This window comes from Misgurnus anguillicaudatus, chromosome 19, assembly GCF_027580225.2.
Source record: "Misgurnus anguillicaudatus chromosome 19, ASM2758022v2, whole genome shotgun sequence".
NCBI classification, from domain to species: Eukaryota; Metazoa; Chordata; class Actinopteri; order Cypriniformes; family Cobitidae; genus Misgurnus; species Misgurnus anguillicaudatus.
In genome coordinates, this window is record NC_073355.2 from 46,209,816 (window position 1) to 46,220,301 (window position 10,486).

General features: G+C 36.0%; 1 long non-coding RNA gene across 2 annotated transcripts; it reads right to left on the reverse strand.

Moving 5' to 3' along the window:
- Positions 1-2,293: 2,293 nt before the first annotated feature.
- On the reverse strand, positions 2,294-4,354 carry LOC141351204 (uncharacterized). 2 transcript variants are annotated; one of them, XR_012359443.1, is made up of 5 exons: positions 4,057-4,354; positions 3,644-3,781; positions 3,162-3,287; positions 2,775-2,866; positions 2,294-2,427 (listed from the first exon to the last, which is right to left on the reverse strand). It is a non-coding gene; the product is annotated as an uncharacterized lncRNA (long non-coding RNA). The 2 variants fall into 2 exon arrangements; XR_012359442.1 differs by having other exon boundaries at positions 3,644-4,348.
- Between the last annotated feature and the right edge of the window lie 6,132 nt (positions 4,355-10,486).

Sequence of the window (10,486 nt, forward strand, 5' to 3'; positions counted from 1 at the left end):
GGCAAAATGCACACAACAACTAAAAGACACACAAAAAATTTATATATATATATATATAAAAAAAAAAAAAAAACTTACTTTCACATATATTGTGGAAAGTGCCTGATGTAGAGAGATACTTTTTTATGGTTCCAGCCCATTGCATGCAATGTAAGCATGTCCACCGGTGCTGTTGAAAGAAAATAATGAGGGTATGAGGCTCAATATAAAAAGTATGCAAAAATCTTACAAACACTCTGATCACCTGCTTTGGACATATATTTGGTTGTACGGGCACAACGTGAAAGGTAGCTGTTCACTTGCTCCACTCACCGGTGGTTGTCCCTGTTCCTTCCTGGTTCCTACCACTTCATTTAATCTGTGAATAAATGGTGGAAGACTAATTTAAGAATTCAAGACTAATTCAATTCAAATACATTTTATTTATATAGCCCAATATCACATTTGTCCTCAAAGGGCTTTTACAACCTGTACAAGAAATGGTTATGCCAAAAAGAATCTAAATAGTGTAGTCAAGCCATTAACTTCTATTTCTTATGAATGTACATTACACATGTACGTATGAAGCAAAAATATTATACATACCTCACACGTTGTAGCGTGGCTCAAGCATGCATGACATTAAGGAAAGGTTTCATTGAGGTCAGCTCCTGAAGATCAGCAAGGACACTAGCAACTTTCTTCAAGTATGGCCAATATTTGCAAGCCACAGTCTATGAAACACACAACAAACACAACAAATCAAATTAAAGTGATGGTGTCATACAATACAGTATATGGCATTTATTCCTAATTTGATTTAGGAGTACTTGGTAGGCAAAAGTAGAAATCAACTCCGAAAAAGATTTTTTGTGTAACAACTATTTTGTCAAGTTATGATTAAAACTTGCATTTTCAGTGCTTTTTGTATGGTGTTGACAAATCTAGACACCGCACTGTCTTCAGCCACAAAAGGCCCCTCAAAAAAGAAAACAAAAAACAGGAACACCAGAGCTAAGAAAGAAAAATAGGAAATCCATCAATTAAAGTAAATAAATAAACCAATAAAAATACTGGAATAAAGACCACCTTCTGTTTCGGCAAAAGCGATATAGCTTTCTGTTTCGATCTGCTGAAGCAGCCAACAATTCTAGCGTTCAGGCTGGGCAGGTGAAAGGAGCACCACACCAGAGCTGGTCTGATTCAAATGAAGCGTATGAAAACTCCAAGAAGCTGCATTGCAGTGCATCGCCGTTGATATATCCAAACTGGAAGATATATAGAATGAAATAGTAATTGTGATATTGTCTGCTTATGGAGTTTTGAATAAAATGATAACATTTACACTTACTCTTCCTCCACACTTCGTGCGATGCTCCAGCAGCTTTGCGAAGGCTTGTCTGGAAAATCTTGGAGAGATGACCTTGAGTTCTTGAAAGGAGATCAGGAGGTCCAGTGTGTAAAGTGTTGTGTTGTTTATTGAAGCTGGCCAATATCCACTCCTCAGAAGGTCTTTCAGGTCTGGGGTCCTTTGCTGTTTGCATGTTTAACAGACATACAGTGGCTGAGGCAAGTCAAAACGCCCTTGGAAAAAAAACATTTACCACATACTATTTTAAAACAGTTAGTTCATTCTGCACATTGTGAATGTTTAAGAGACATCTTATAAGTTTCTATAATCCCAGTATAGCACTCCTTCTGCCTAACTTCTCGAGTAGTATCATTTGCTAACTCACCAAATTGCTTTGCAACAGCTAACATTTTTTGTTTGTCTGCAGAGAACAAAAATATAAAGATATCTGTCTTTGTTTCGATTAATAACGATACCATGTGTGTAGCCAGGTTGAAGTCCAGGGAAGTGAGAACTGATGAATGATGAACATATCTAAAATCACAAAATAAATAAATAATAACTAAACATAAATTGCACGCAGTTGACCCCCATTTAGACTCCCACAACAGGCCTTGCTCACGATGCCCTACTTGGATTGTAATGTGCTATACAATGCACTTTGACTCTACTGCAAAGTACAATGCCACAGCATTGAAAACATCAAAACATAGTGTGAAAAACATCAAATCTAAAATGGAAATCTAAACTGTGAATTGGTTTTACCATTGATGGTAATTAAAATGATTGGTTTGCCTGAAAGCATTATTACGTTTGTGCGTTTACAACAGTGGTATGTCATCTTGCCGACTGCCAAAAAGAAAGAAAACCACTAGTTTAGATTACCTGTTACTGGCTGCAGACACATAAAAACATCAAAATTAGGGCTTTTTTGAGAACATACCTTCTGTTGAGTGCAATATCCATCTTCCCCTTTAATGATGCATTTGATTGGACGGATGGCTACAAAAAAACTATTAATTACACATTCCCTATTGGGGAGTGGCTGTTTTTTGTGACGTAATACATCACGGTCCCCACAGAACCACTCTCTGCACCTAGGGAGAAAAATAAATTAACATTATTCTAGGTGAATAACTCATATAAAAATAATACACTAAACCAAACTATTCAAGATTTAGTTGGATTCTAGGTTTGATTTTTTTGTATAGGATTGCATAGTGGCTCAATGTTTAGCACTATCACCTCACAGCAAGAAGGTCCTAGATTTAATTTTCTCTTAAATGTGTTTTTATCTGGTTTCTCAAATCCCCCCCAAAAACATGCATCTTAAACCATAAAGCAGGGCACTGTGCATTAATTCTTAGCAAGCATACTTTAAGTAATTAAAGTTTAATATTATTGACTAAATAAAATTAAACTCAAATTAATCAATGCGATTTACCAAATTCCTCATGAGGATTTAGTTTTGCTGAGGGTACAGTTAAGTGGAAACTCCACACTGGATGACAGGAAGCACTCAACCTGTAAAAGTGACTGTAACAGTACACAGAACAGGTTAGGCTATCACTACATACATGATATTTTTCAACATATATACAGAACTGTTTATGAAATCAGATGTATTTCTGTTAAGGGTTTGGTAAAGACATAACGAAGTACTTGACATGATAGTATACTTAAGTGTTATACTCTATTTCTTATTTGTTTTGTCATATTTAAATGTTTTAAACTGTTAATACTCAAATACAATTACAATGTTATTCCGTAATTTGATTTGGTCCACCATTTACATTTAAATTCCTACAAATCTAAAATAATTCAGATATACCCTGTAGCTGAGGCTTGGCGTCACCCTCCTTGCCTCCCCCTCGGCTTGCCCCAGCCAACAAAGATCCTTTTAGAGGTCTGTGAAGGGTCTCTTCTAGGGCATAAACATTTCGTCTCCACAGCTGCTCTGTGTGTGTTGAAGTGAATATTTCTTGTAAGACTAATAAAGGTACAGGACGTGAAAAACATGCAACAACTAAAGGAAACACAGCATAAGTATTGAAACACCTAAATGAGCCTTGGCATAGATTCTCCAAGTCTCTGAAACTCAGGGGATGAAACCTCTCTTTTCCAAAATATATTACCTTATTAAAACATGCCACGGAACATTATAGGATGTTAGTTGCTAAATAAGTTGCTATTACAATATACCGTATTAAATCTTCAACACTCATCTCTTTTCCATATTTATCATTTTTATTTTAAGTTGTCACACATCCATTATGTTTAAGTATAAACTAACAGGTAAATAAAAACTCTAACCTTGGCTTCAGCTAGAATGTGGTCATGGTTCAGCTCAAGAGCCATGAGCCTCCCCTCTTGGTAGTGGGGATCCTGTTTGTGAGGGGTATATCTGGTGGCCATTGCAAAGCAGACAAAGACAGAAAGACAAACACACAGCTGGACAGACAGGTACAACAGATGCAGTATATATAGAGATAGGTTGCAAGTTAAGAAAGAACCATGAATTTGAAAAAAAAAAGTTAAACCATGTTTGGTTTAGTAAAACCATTTTGCAAATAATCGATACACAAACCGTAGTTACTACACTTTTACCACAAAAACATGGTTAATTTTCGTACGGCTATGGCAATGTCAGCGTAATGCCAAAAGAAAGGCGTGAATTATAACATTTAAACAAATAGTGAACTTTAAACGAAAGCATCGTGACTTACCTGGACAATGATTTTCGCGTATGAGAGAATCCCTGTCAATTACGAGTACCGAAGAAGAAATCACCCAGTAGCAAAGAGGACTGGCTCAGATTCCATAGCAACGAAGGCAGAGAGGATTCTGGGAAATGCAGGCGTCCGAAACTGACTTATTTTTTTTTTACAATCAAAGTAGAAACAATCAAAATTGATGGCCATAACATCGTATTGTTGAATTATCAAGCACACGTTAGTATTCATGTGTTGAGAAAATATTGTGATCTGCAGCGGGCCCACATGTAGTTTTAGCTGGTGCCTTCACCATAGTAGATGTCGATAAGGCTCATGCAGTATTAATTCTTGTATTTGACACACGAAACCGATCAAAAAATCAATATTATAGGATAAACATCTCCTGATTAAATGTTGAGTAAAGTAGCGCTTAAAGTGTAATCAATTAATGACAAATAAAGTAAAACAATCCCTGGTATATACTATTGCAATACATTAGATTAAATTCGTGCTTATAAACACGAAAAAAATAATAGGACAAAAAAACGTGGTGCAGGCACGAAAAATACTTCCTATTGAAATACATTAGATTGAAAGTCGTTCTGACTGGCACGAAAAAAGGGGAAAACCGTGTCCATGGACACGAATCGATTAAATTACACGAACTGCCTTGGGTATATCTTAATTAAACATACAGCAAATATACAGTCCTGTAAACATGTCATTTTAATGTAGAACAATATATATTTAAAGAGAAACTTAAAGAGAGAGAAATTCGTGATCCCGCTTCAGACAAGGGATTCTGCCCCACGAAAATGTAGTGACCGCACCAATGAATTAACAGCCGCACGCTACTGCAAAATACACATTTGAACAATAAAATCAATCGCCTAAAACATACTTTGCAGCGCAGGCATGAATACCCCCATTACGTCAAAATCCAAAGATGAGGGATTTGGATTCAAATATCGGACGACCCTTCTACGTTGTCAAGCGACGAATTGGGGGGTACCCTCAACGTCAGCTTATAGACGTGAGGGGGAATGACCAACTGTGCGTGATCGAAAATAATAAAATATCTACGTTAATTAAGGCATGTTTTAAACACACAGCAAATACAGCCCTGTAAATATGTCATTTTATTGTATACCAAATATATCTATATAAAAAGAGAGAGAAAAGTCGTGATACACCGATTCAGAAGGCTTTCCGCTCCACGAAAATGTTTGGTCACCGCATCAATAATGATTGTAACCGTTTATGCGCCGCACGCTTGTGCAAAATGCACATTTGCAGCATAAAATCAATCGCCTAAAACCATATTGCGCAGGCAAACCGATAAACCCATTTCGTCAAAATTCAAAGATGAGGGGTTTGCATTCAAATCTATAGGACGACCCTCTACGTTTTCAAGCGACGAATAGGGGGTACCCTCAACGTCCGCTATGGACGTGAGGGGGTCATGACCAAACGGCAGTATGTGACGAATAGGGTGTGAGACTGTGTTGTCCCAACACACACACACATCATGCCTGTCACTGTATTGTGTATGTGTGTGTGTGTGTGTGTGTGAGGGCAGCTCTTAAGCTAATTGCCTGACCCAATTATAGCTGTGAGTGAAGATATTTTAGAAAGAAAAGAATTTGCTCTGTCTACAGACATTGAGAAACACAACACAAACGAAATGTCCCAATAAATCCAAGTTTTTATGAAAAGTGTGAAAACAAGATAATAACAGTTTGCTCTATATACCAAACACACATTACTAGGTAATGTAAATTCTAAAATGAGTTTCTTTCTGGCTTTAGGTTGTTTGGGCTGGTGATAATCCAATATCATAAAAGATGTTCAGGCATTCATTCAGGCATTGTGTACGTCAGTGTAAGTCCATGAGATTATTTTGTCCATCAGGTAAAAAACATTACTTTCACGCTTTTTTACAAATCAACCACCATTATGACATCATCACTGACGGTCTTGTGTCTTAATAAACAAATCAACCACTATTATGACATCATCACTGACTGCCTCATGTCTTAATGAACAATTAACCATCATTATGACATCACCACTGACTGTATCGTGTCCTCATAAACAAATTAACCACCATTATGACATCATCACTGGCGGTCTTGTGTCTTAATGAACAAATCAACCACCATTATGACATCATCACTGACTGCCTCATGTTTTAATGAACAAATCAACCACCATTATGACATCATCACTGACTGTATTGTGTCCTCATGAACAAATTAACCATCATTATGACATCATCACTGAAGGTCTTGTGTCCTCATGAACAAATCAACCACCATTATGACATCATCACTGGCGGTCTTGTGTCCTCATGAACAAATCAACCACCATTATGACATCATCACTGGCGGTCTTGTGTCCTCATGAACAAATCAAACACCATTATGACATCATCACTGGCGGTCTTGTGTCTTAATAAACAAATCAACCACCATTATGACATCATTACTGACTGTATCGTGTCCTCATGAAAAAATTAACCACCATTATGACATCATCACTGAAGGTATCGTGTCCTCATAAATCAACCACCATTATGACATCATCACTGGCGATCTTGTGTCTTAATGAACAAATCAACCACCATTATGACATCATCACTGAAGGTATCGTGTCCTCATAAATCAACCACCATTATGACATCATCACTGACTGCCTCATGTCTTAATGAACAATTAACCATCATTATGACATCACCACTGACTGTATCGTGTCCTCATAAACAAATTAACCACCATTATGACATCATCACTGGCGGTCTTGTGTCTTAATTAACAAATCAACCACCATTATGACATCATCACTGACTGCCTCACGTTTTAATGAATAAATTAACAATCATTGTGACATCATCACTGAATACCTTGTGTCCTCATGAACAAATCAACCACCATTATGACATAATCACTGACGGTATTGTGTCCTCATGAACTAATCAACTACCATTATGACATCATCACTGAATACCTTGTGTCCTCATGAACAAATCAACCACCATTATGAAATCATCCCTGAATGCCTCATGTCTTTATAAACAAATCAACCACCCTTGTGACATTTTCACTGACTGCCTCATTAATATGCCAAAAAGCATAATTTCTACACCTTTACTATAATAAATCCATGGTTAATTTTATTGTCATGAAGACTGATGTTTAGAACAGAAGGATATTGATTAAGCTTTGACTAAGTGTATTTAATTTCATCTCAAAACTGGTTGCTGTGGTACAGTGCATGCATATCCTATGTTGCTACTGTTTTTCTGGTACATGTTTTGGCAGTGGTCATGGATGTGTAGGCTGTGTACTGTCTGAGGTGATGGAGTCTGTGAAGATCCTCATCATTGTCTCTCGCTGTCTGGCACAAGACATAGGTACACCGCGGCTGGCACAAAGAGAGGAGAGAAAAACGCCAAACTGGACCGCAGATGGATCCAGCTCCACAACAATAGTGTAGTTAACAATAACACAGCCATTATAGAAATAAATAAAGTAAAAAAAAACACAAAATCTCCATTATTGTTTTGGTACTTTTGTCTTTTGTAACACTGAACATCATCAAACATACAGTGTATTGACTCCTGTCAGATTTTCACAGACATACATGTTCTCGATATGATGATCTGAATCCTGTTCTGTCCATTCTCCAGCAGTTCTTGACTCTTCTTCACAGTTGTAAATTTTTAATGTTTCATCATTAGGTTTGTGTGGCTGTAAGTCAGTCTGATCTCCGCCGCAGTGCTGTCAGAGTTCGAAGCGCCCATCATTGCTGCGAGTGGACAGATGCAGCTTTTGAAAACTTTCAAAACTTTTTCGAGAGTGACTTGTGTGGCGGACAGGAACGCAAGTAAGACTGATGTTCGTATTTCATCCTTCAATGATTTTCAAAATTCACTCGTTCTGAATTGGATCTGCAGGCAAACTTCTAGCTGTAATATTTCAGAGTCCAGCTAATTACTGACAGCTCAGACACAAACTAACACACGACCAAATGTTACTGAATAAACTGACTGAGATACAGAAAGGTTTGAGACGAGAAAATTCCCAGTGTGATCTCGATAAAGCGATGAGCATTTTCACGTTTTTTTAAGTCGCACATTGCGAGCGCCGCCGTGCTTCACGTAAACAAGTTGTAAATCATCTGAACCTTTTAAAGGCAAAGCCGGTGATGTTTTCTAATAATTGGAAGCTATTTAGTTACACGTCAGTGAAGCGGTATCATTTCTCATCTGCGCTCCTTGCTTTTTCATGAAACCACTTATTTTCTGTTTGGCTTAAGAAATATACCGCCAGCCTAATGTGGCGATCTTTAAACCCGAGCATTCGTGTCATGTATTCATGCCTCTATATTTAAGGTTTCCTTTCGTCTTTAGTATTTTTTAGGTTTTTCAGCTAAGTAGCTCTCAAGAGACCCAATTGCCCAGCGAACAACCTATCTTAACTCAAGTCCCTTCCCATAATCCTTTGCACTCATTCATGCGGCCCAGCTTTACTGATTAGAGTGCAAATGAATAAATCTTAGTGGAATCCGCGGCTCAGGTAGCGTACGATCGGGCTCTGTAAAAATCCACCATATGGATTTGATGATCGTAATGTATTCGTGGCATGTTAGTTTTGTGGCGTGCACATATGATGGCATCACTGTGGATAAACGCAGCATATGCGCGCCTCATTGAAATGCAGAAAAGCAGAGGCCGTTGGTTAATATTTAACAAGATATATGCAGCGGCACACACCAGAGTAAATGAGAAAATGAGCTCGCTGATCGAATTACGTTCTCACTTTTAATTTCTTCTGCGGCCCAAGAGAGCCAAGATACTGGGAGATGAGTCAACCTTAATTTGATGCCAATCTGATATTAAAAGAGAATATTTTACACACAGCTCATTAGATTATTTCAGATTAATCTTTATTCCGACATCTTTTTGTAAGCTTAAGTTACTTAGAGTTCACGGTAACTTTGTATGCACACTGGAGTCGGTTTAAACTGAATTCAATTTATTTGATAGAAAAAAAACTGTGTCCTGAAATGAAATTTTGATGTTCACAGTTCAGTGAGTTCATAACTGGCGTGAAATGATATTTATGAAGTAAAGCAGTTTTTATTTGCTGCTGAGGTGTCCATCGCATTCTGTCTGCCGTTGTGCGTGCGAGAAGGGAGGTGGTATTGAATGAAGCATGTAAACAGCCTCAGTTTGTACATTTTTTAATAATAAAGATACATTTTTACTGACACTATTTTTTAATAGAGATTATGGTTTATCATTAAAAATATAAATGTTAATCTGCTCTGTGGTTTGGGATTCAAATGTTTTGATAACATTGTATTTGATTTAACCTTAAAGATTTAATAAACATCACACTTTCATCTCAGTCACATCGTGTTTTATCTGACATCATCTTGTAGTATTTGTCCATGTGATTTAGACATTTAAAGTCTAAACAAAATGTAACTTTCATTCATTTCACAGGTAAGCTTGTGTGTGATGCTCTTAACATTTTCAGATATTAAATACATATTTTACTTGTTTGTATTGTAAGCCCACACAGAAAAAAAAAAAAAAAAAAAAATATATATATATATATATATATATATATATATATATATATATATATATATATATATATATATATATATATATATATATATATATATACGTAACTTCCGGTAAACTCCGCTAAGAATACATAACAACACAGATTACCTAGGAAACCAAAACATTTGTTATTTTCGACGAGGCATTTGTTTAAGAGATTAGTTTAGCAACTAGTCAAACCATTAAAAAAACAAAAGTAAAGTTGGGATCCAGACGTGTATTGCGTCAGCGCATGTGCGTCAGGTGAATATAATTTAAATATACAATATATTGTTAGAAAATATTTGTACTAAAATATATTTTAAAATAATTTTCTACTAATATGTTTTTCGCCATTTTTGTACAGTTTGAAATATAATATATAAAATATATAAAAGAGCTTTACTTTTACCAAATGTATTTAAAATGTGCATATTTAGCATAAATTTAAAACATATTTTTGGAAAGATAAATTTATTTTTGCCATATGAGAGTACATCCTAGCTTAAACGTAAACCATAAGGCCACAATGTACACTGAAAAAAAAATAAGTAAAATGTACTTAATTATTTTAAGTTACTTAAAGTTTTTGCACTTTTTTACTTAGAAAAGCTGATTTAAATTAACAAAAAAACAACAAGTAGAATTTACTCAAGTTAAATTACACTGTAAAAATATGTGATGTGCTTAAAAATTGTAATTGTATGTATAATATTTTTTACCAAAAACATTTGTAAGTATTTTTAAAGGGTTACTTCTTTAATGGAATCTTCCTGATTTAATAAAGTAAAAATTTTTTTTTTTATAAATGCAGTCCCATGCAAAGTA